The sequence below is a fragment of the Momordica charantia genome (genome assembly GCF_013281855.1).
Source record: "Momordica charantia cultivar OHB3-1 chromosome 3 unlocalized genomic scaffold, Mcharantia_2.0 BLBB01000003.1, whole genome shotgun sequence".
NCBI lineage: Eukaryota > Viridiplantae > Streptophyta > Magnoliopsida > Cucurbitales > Cucurbitaceae > Momordica > Momordica charantia.
In genome coordinates, this window is record NW_028275161.1 from 13523854 (window position 1) to 13530699 (window position 6846).

The window sequence follows — 6846 nt, forward strand, 5'->3', positions numbered from 1 at the left end:
CCATCAATTGGTATGTTCCTGGTTAGACCATGTTTTTAATTTTGTATGGTCTAGCCCAATTCGGTTTTAAAGCCCCAGTCTTTTGAAGAACTTTCTTCAACACAAGATCGCCTGGTTTGAAGCACATTTTCTTCACCCTGGCATTATAGTACTTCATCATCCTATTTTGATATTCTGCATTTCATAACTGTGACTCATTTCTCCACTCTTCAAGAAGATTTAAATTCAAACATATTGCCTCAGAGTTCTGTGCCTCATTGAATAGCCGTATGGTTCGTTCTGATGGCAAATTGATCTTGACCAGAGTCTCCGCTTTCGAACCGAAAGCTAATGAATAAGGGGTTTGGTTCGTCGAGCCCCTGGGCGTGGTCCGGTAAGACCATAATACTCCTGGAAGTTCTTCGGTCCAGTCACCTTTCAATTCTTCTAACTTCATTTTTAATCCTCGTTTCAGAATTTTGTTAACTGCTTCCACCTGGCCGTTGGCTTGTAGATGAGCAGGTGAAGAGGTAATATGCTTTATTCTGAGATTTGTACAGAAGTGATTGAATTTTTCATTGTCAACCTGCTTTCCATTATCAGTAATTATTGCATGCAGAATTCCGAATCAACAAATTAGGTTTCGCTAAACAAAGTTCCTCACTTTTGCTTCCGTAATGGTACCTAAAGGTTTTTCTTAAGCCCATTTAGTGAAGTAATCGATTGTGACAATAGCAAATTTCACTTGGCCTTTCCCAGTAGGGAGTGGTTCAATAAGATCGACCCCCCACAGCGCAAATGGCCATGGACTGGAGATCGGCGTCAAATTTTTTGGTGGTTGCCTGATTAAATCAGCATATTTTTCACATTTGTCACATTTTCGTACGAATGTCTTTGCGTCTTTGCTAATACTTCGCCAATAATATCCTTGTCGAATGATCTTTGATGATTTCCCTTGTTCATAAGGGTAAAAAGAAGCTAAATGGGTGCTGTTTTCTAATATTTTAAACTCGGAAACTGTGTTTTAAGCTTGGTTTAGTGTCCAAAACCTTTCATTTTAAGTTATCTTAGGTTATACATGCACATAGGATGTTTCTGCATCATTTAGAGTTGATTTCTACCGGAAATTACAATTTTGTGCAGAAAAATTTCGAGCTAGGTGCCTGGCGCCTTCCCCAATCCCGAGAATGCCCTTAATTTAAAACACAGGTTTTGGTGTGATTTGAAGTCTTCCCAAGCTCTGCCACATGTCTTCCATGCATTGAAAGTTGTCAATTCAACAACTAACCAACCAAAAGGTGTTTGAAATGGATGGCTCTCCACAAAGCTCTCCACCTCCTAACCACTTTGAAGTCCCTATAAATTCAATAGCTCATTCTCTTCATTCATCATCACCGGAGTGATCATTTCAGTTGTAGACATTCCTTCTCAACTTATTTACGTTTCCTCTTTAATTTTTTGAGTTGTTATTGTTTTAAACCTTGCTTATTTCTAGTTCACCCTTTATTTCCAACTTGTTAGTCTTGTGTTGTAAGCTTTAATATTGTTTAATTAAAATTCCAACAAGTTCTTTGTTACTCATCTCTCTCTCTTTCTTATTACGAAGTTGTAATCACTCAACCTTGAGGAATCGACCGAGTACTGCTCCCCAATCTTCAAAGAGAACGGGTTAGGGTCATTCGAGTTATAACTCCACCATTTTTAGCTTGTTTTAATCTTTTAATCATGTCGTTTACTTCCATCAATATTAAATTCTATTTTTCCTTTATTATCATGAGCTAAATCTATTTTTCCCAAGTCCGGTTATGGATAGTTAGCTAAAGTTTTTAAAATCCAACAAGGCAAAAGGCGTTTTTTTTCTCTTTTATCACTTAAAGTTGTTTCCGTAAGTTAAAACTTGATTTGGCCAATTAGTGTTTTAACCAAGTATCAACCAAGCATCAATACTGAAAGGCTTGATACGTTTTCACAACTTTACTGATTTAACTTTACAGAGAAATACTTTAGACATAGAGATTTCGCTCGTGTAGCCTAGACATAGGACCTCGACCTAAGGTTATGGTTGATTTTTATTAAATTAAGTTCTTTTTTCTAATAGACATATTAGGAATGAAGTTATACCTTCAAAATCACTTAGACATAAGAAAATGGCGAAGTAAAACCGAAGAAAATTTATGAGAGGCTCCTGGCGCCTAGTTGGAAAAAATTTGCATATTTTTAGCTAATTTGAAGTAACTGGGCTGAGTTTATTGCATTGAGTTTTTAAATATCAAAACCAACATTATCCTTATTATTTGTTACCCCAAATTCAATTACAAAGTCACCAATCATTAACATTTCATATAAGGATCGATACTCGGAATACTCATTCTGTTTTACTACTTGTGACGGGTGTACACTTGCGCTCTTATTTATTTTCAATCCAAAATCCCAAACAAGTTTTTGGCATTGTTGCCGAGGACCAATTTGTTTTAGTCTTTTATTAATTTTTTTTGTGATAAGTTTTTGTGATTGTCGTTTCTGTTGTTAAACATTTTGATTTACATCCAACCACAAAGGTCATTGTTCAGTGCATGAGCACAGATTCATTTCTGTTGCCATTTGATCCTGAAATTGAAAGAACATGTCGTAGGTTGAGAAAATAACAGACTAAAAAAACAGAGAGAACAACAAAAAAAGAAAGAAAAAGAAAGAGATTTTGAAAGTGAGAGTGAAAGTACCATCACCGTTAAGGACGAGATTCCACCAAAAAATCCTGCAGATCCACCAGTTGTTAACAGCAATATGGCAGGTCAACAACAAAACAATGAGTTCAATCATATCCTAATGGCAGATAATAGAGACGTGGTCATGCGAGAATATGCTGCCACAGCATTCCAGAATTTGGATTCTGTCATCCTAAATCCCATTCCAGAAGCCGCCAACTTCGAATTGAATCCGTTTATGTTTCAAATGCTTTAGACATTAGGAGAGTTTGGGAGGCGTGAACATGAAGACCTTCATGACCATCTCAAAATTTTTCTTCAAATAGTGGGTGCATTTAGACTTCCAAATATAACTGATGATGCATTAAGGTTAACTCTTTTCCCATTTTCTCTTAAGGATCAGGCAAGAACATGGTTCAACTCGTTCTCGCCAGGATCAATTACAACATGGGATTTGTTAGTAGAGAAGTTCCTTTCAAAGTATTTCTCTCCCACTCGCCATGCTGACATCAAGGAAGAGATTGTCACTTTTATACAATATGACCGTGAACCAGTGCATGAGGCATGGGAGAGATTCAAGGAGTTACTGCAGAAGTGTCCGAATCATGGATTACCAGCATGTATCCAGATTGAGTATTTCTTCAGAGGTTTGAACCACCCCACTAAGATGATGCTCAACAATGCCGCAAATGGAGCTTTCACGAAAAATACCTTCAACGAAATAGTTGATATTTTGAAGGACCTAGCTTCCCACAACGAGCTATGGTGTTCTCAAAGGTCGAAACCGACACCTAAGAAGTAAGATCAAGCAGGTGTATTGGCGTTGGACATAGCAACTTCAATGCAGAAGGAAATGGTGACGATGAACCAAATGCTCAATGAGTTGGCCCTAGAAAAGAAGAATACACCAGCTACACCTGTGCAATCAGAATATGCAGCTCCCTCTCTCGTTTGCCAAATTAATGAAATTGTTTGTTCTTATTGTAGTGATAACCATGTTTATGAGAATTGTCCCCATAACCCAGCTTCTGTTTATTACATAGGTCAGGGGAACAACCGCAACTTCAACCCCTATTCGAACACATACAATTCAGGGTGGAGACACCATCCCAACTTTTCATGGGAAGGTCAAGGAAGTTCCAGTAGAGCAAACCAAGGGCAGAACTAGCAGTATAAGCATCCCTATGTCCCTCCTACTTTTTCAAGCAATCAATAGATGCCACCACCACCACAACAGTATAATCAGAACCAAAGAATCCTACCGCAGCCAGCTCAGAATAATAATACTAGTCTTGAGAACATGTTTAAGGAGTACATGGTGCGCAATAATGCATTGATGCAATCCCAGAATGCCACAATCAAAACTCAAGCAGTGGCAATGAGAAACCTAGAAGTTCAAGTGGGACAACTTGCCAATGATTTGAAAGCGAGACCGCAAGGCTCTTTTCTTGGACATACTGAAGTTCCGAAAAGAGATGGAAAAGAGCAATGCAAGGCGGTAACTTTGAGAAGTGGATTGTCTTACGATGGAAAACGAAGAAAGGAAATGTTTAAAAGCTTGTTATTTGCCTTCCCGTAATTTAGGGAGAATTTAAAAATAAAACTTGTTTTTTTGCCTTCCTGCAATTTAGGAAGAATTTTAAAATAAAAAATAGATGTGGGACTGACCACATGAATGTGTCGTTTAAAATCAAATTTGAGAAATATATCTACGTAAGTTCAACTACTTTATATAGTGTATATATATGCTATTGGTGACCTTCTAATTTAATATTTATTCAATTAGCTTATACATGTATTGACCTCCTAATTTTGATATTTCTTCAATTAGTATATACATGTATTGATCTCTTAATTTTAATAATGAGTTGCATTGTGATATATACATGTATTGACATCCTAATTTTGATAATTGAGTTGAATTTTGATATATGCATATATTGACCTCTTAATTTTGATAATTGAGTTTCCTTCTAATTTTGATAACTGAGTTGCATTATGATATATACATGTATGTGACATCCTAGTTTTGATCATTCTTGAATTGGTAGTTACATGTATTGACCTTCTAATTTTAGTAATGAAGTTGCACAGTGATATATACATGTATTTCTAAATTTAATAATTCTTCCACTGGTATATACATTTATCAACCTTTTAATTTTGATAATTGAGTTGCATAATGATATATGCATGTATTGCGCTTCTAAGTTTAGTAATTATTCAATTGGTATATACATTTATTGACATTCGATTTTTAATAATTCGTCAAATGTTTAAAAGGATGACAGAAAGTTTGATGAAAATGAAAGGGTGAATGATAAGTCTACAGATGAGGAAAAAATAAATAAATCAACGTCGAAAAAATATTCAGAAACTTAATTTGATAATGATATCCAATCAAATAAGTCCACACAATCTATTGTTGCAAAGAGAGAAGAGGGGGCTTAGAAGAAGATACACTAGAAATATTCAGAAACTTAATTTGATAACGATATGCACTTAAATAAGTCTACACAATCTATTGCTGCAAAGAAAGAAGAGGGGATTTAGAAGAAGATACACTAGAACAAGAACAATGAGATGTGAGACAGTAAAACAATGACAAATCATTTCAATTAACTGAAATTCAAAACAAAATAATTAAAATAATTAATTTAAAATCCCTTTAATTTAGTAAAAACAAATTGAATTCAAAACAAGGTTGTTAGGTGGTTGAATATAAAAAAAATCCAAAAAAAACCATGGAAAAGGTATGGTTGGAAAATCATCATATCTTGAAAAACTCTTAAAATGCCTCATTTGTGCAAAATTTAAAACTAATGGTTATTTTTTTAGGGTGGGTGTCAGAATTTAACGATCAACTTAAAGCCTTTGTATGTTAGTTGGGCCAGATGAATTCAAGCCCATTGGGATATGGGCCCCAAGCTTCTCTCTAAAAGAAGGGAGGCCCAATGGACTTAACTCTACTAACTAGTTTCAGTGGGTCTTGTTATGTTCAATGGGTCTGAACAAAATAAAAAGTCCAATTCTTCTTCTTCAAGCCGGTTTTGCAGTTGAACCTGTGCCCTCTTGTCAAGGAGAAAATCTTCTCAACCACAATTGCAATTCCTTATAGTTAAAGTCAATTTATTTTCATTTACTGATGTATTTTGCGTGGTTAAATACAAACCTAATAACCTATTTTTATACTAACATAATTGAAATAGGAAATCTAATTCAAAATTATATCATAATCGAAATCGCTAATCATTCAAGTAACATTATCTAGCTAATAATATTATCTAACATCCCCATCAAATTTGTAATACTAAATTGTGAGTTTACTAAATAACATTGATGCCAAAACTAATGCCTAAACCAAAATATAAAAAGACACTCAATTCCAAAATTAAAACTAAACCAAACCAAAACCAACATGAACAGCCATCAACCAACAACCACACCGACAAAACCAATGTTGTAGAAGCTGCCAGGGAATACGATAGAAACTGCAACATGCCAACCAACTACCAAAAACCAAAAATCAATCAGTGCGGTAGAAACGGTAGAATGTCGTAGAAACTACAACACACCAATGAACAACCGACCAACCATCAACAATCAATGTCAATGCAAATTTCAATGACTAATACCAATGCCAATACAAATTCCCACAACAAAGCTAATGCCAATGCAAATTTCAACGACCAATGTCAATGCAAATTTCAACAACTAATTTCAATGCCAATACAAATTCCGACAACCAATGTCAATGTCAATGCTAATGCCAATACGAATTCCAACAACACAATTCCACCAATCAAATCGAATCCTCCTCGAAGAATATTGCAAACATATTTATCTTCTTCATCATCCTCCATGTTGTCTTCCATAGTTGATTACCACCTACCTCATCTAACTCGAATGCTCTGATATCAGTTTAACTTTTGGACGCTCTTATACCATGTTAATTTTAGAGGATGAGAAAAAATAGAGAATAACAAGTTGTATTTCATTGAATTTAATTACTTAAATACAAATATGATAACCAATTTATACTAATAATTCTTAATCAAAGTTCAAATAAAAAGTCTAATTCAAAACTATATCTTAATCCAAATCTAATAATTCATATAACATTATCTGGCTAATAATATTATCTAACAGTCACAAGCCATCT

At 34.9% G+C, this 6846-nt stretch overlaps 1 non-coding gene across 1 annotated transcript; it reads right to left on the bottom strand.

Annotated features, from left to right (window-relative positions):
- Window positions 1-3189: 3189 nt before the first annotated feature.
- On the bottom strand, window positions 3190-3296 carry LOC148212425 (small nucleolar RNA R71). Its single transcript, XR_015790040.1, has one exon. It is a non-coding gene; the product is annotated as a small nucleolar RNA R71 (small nucleolar RNA).
- Between the last annotated feature and the right edge of the window lie 3550 nt (window positions 3297-6846).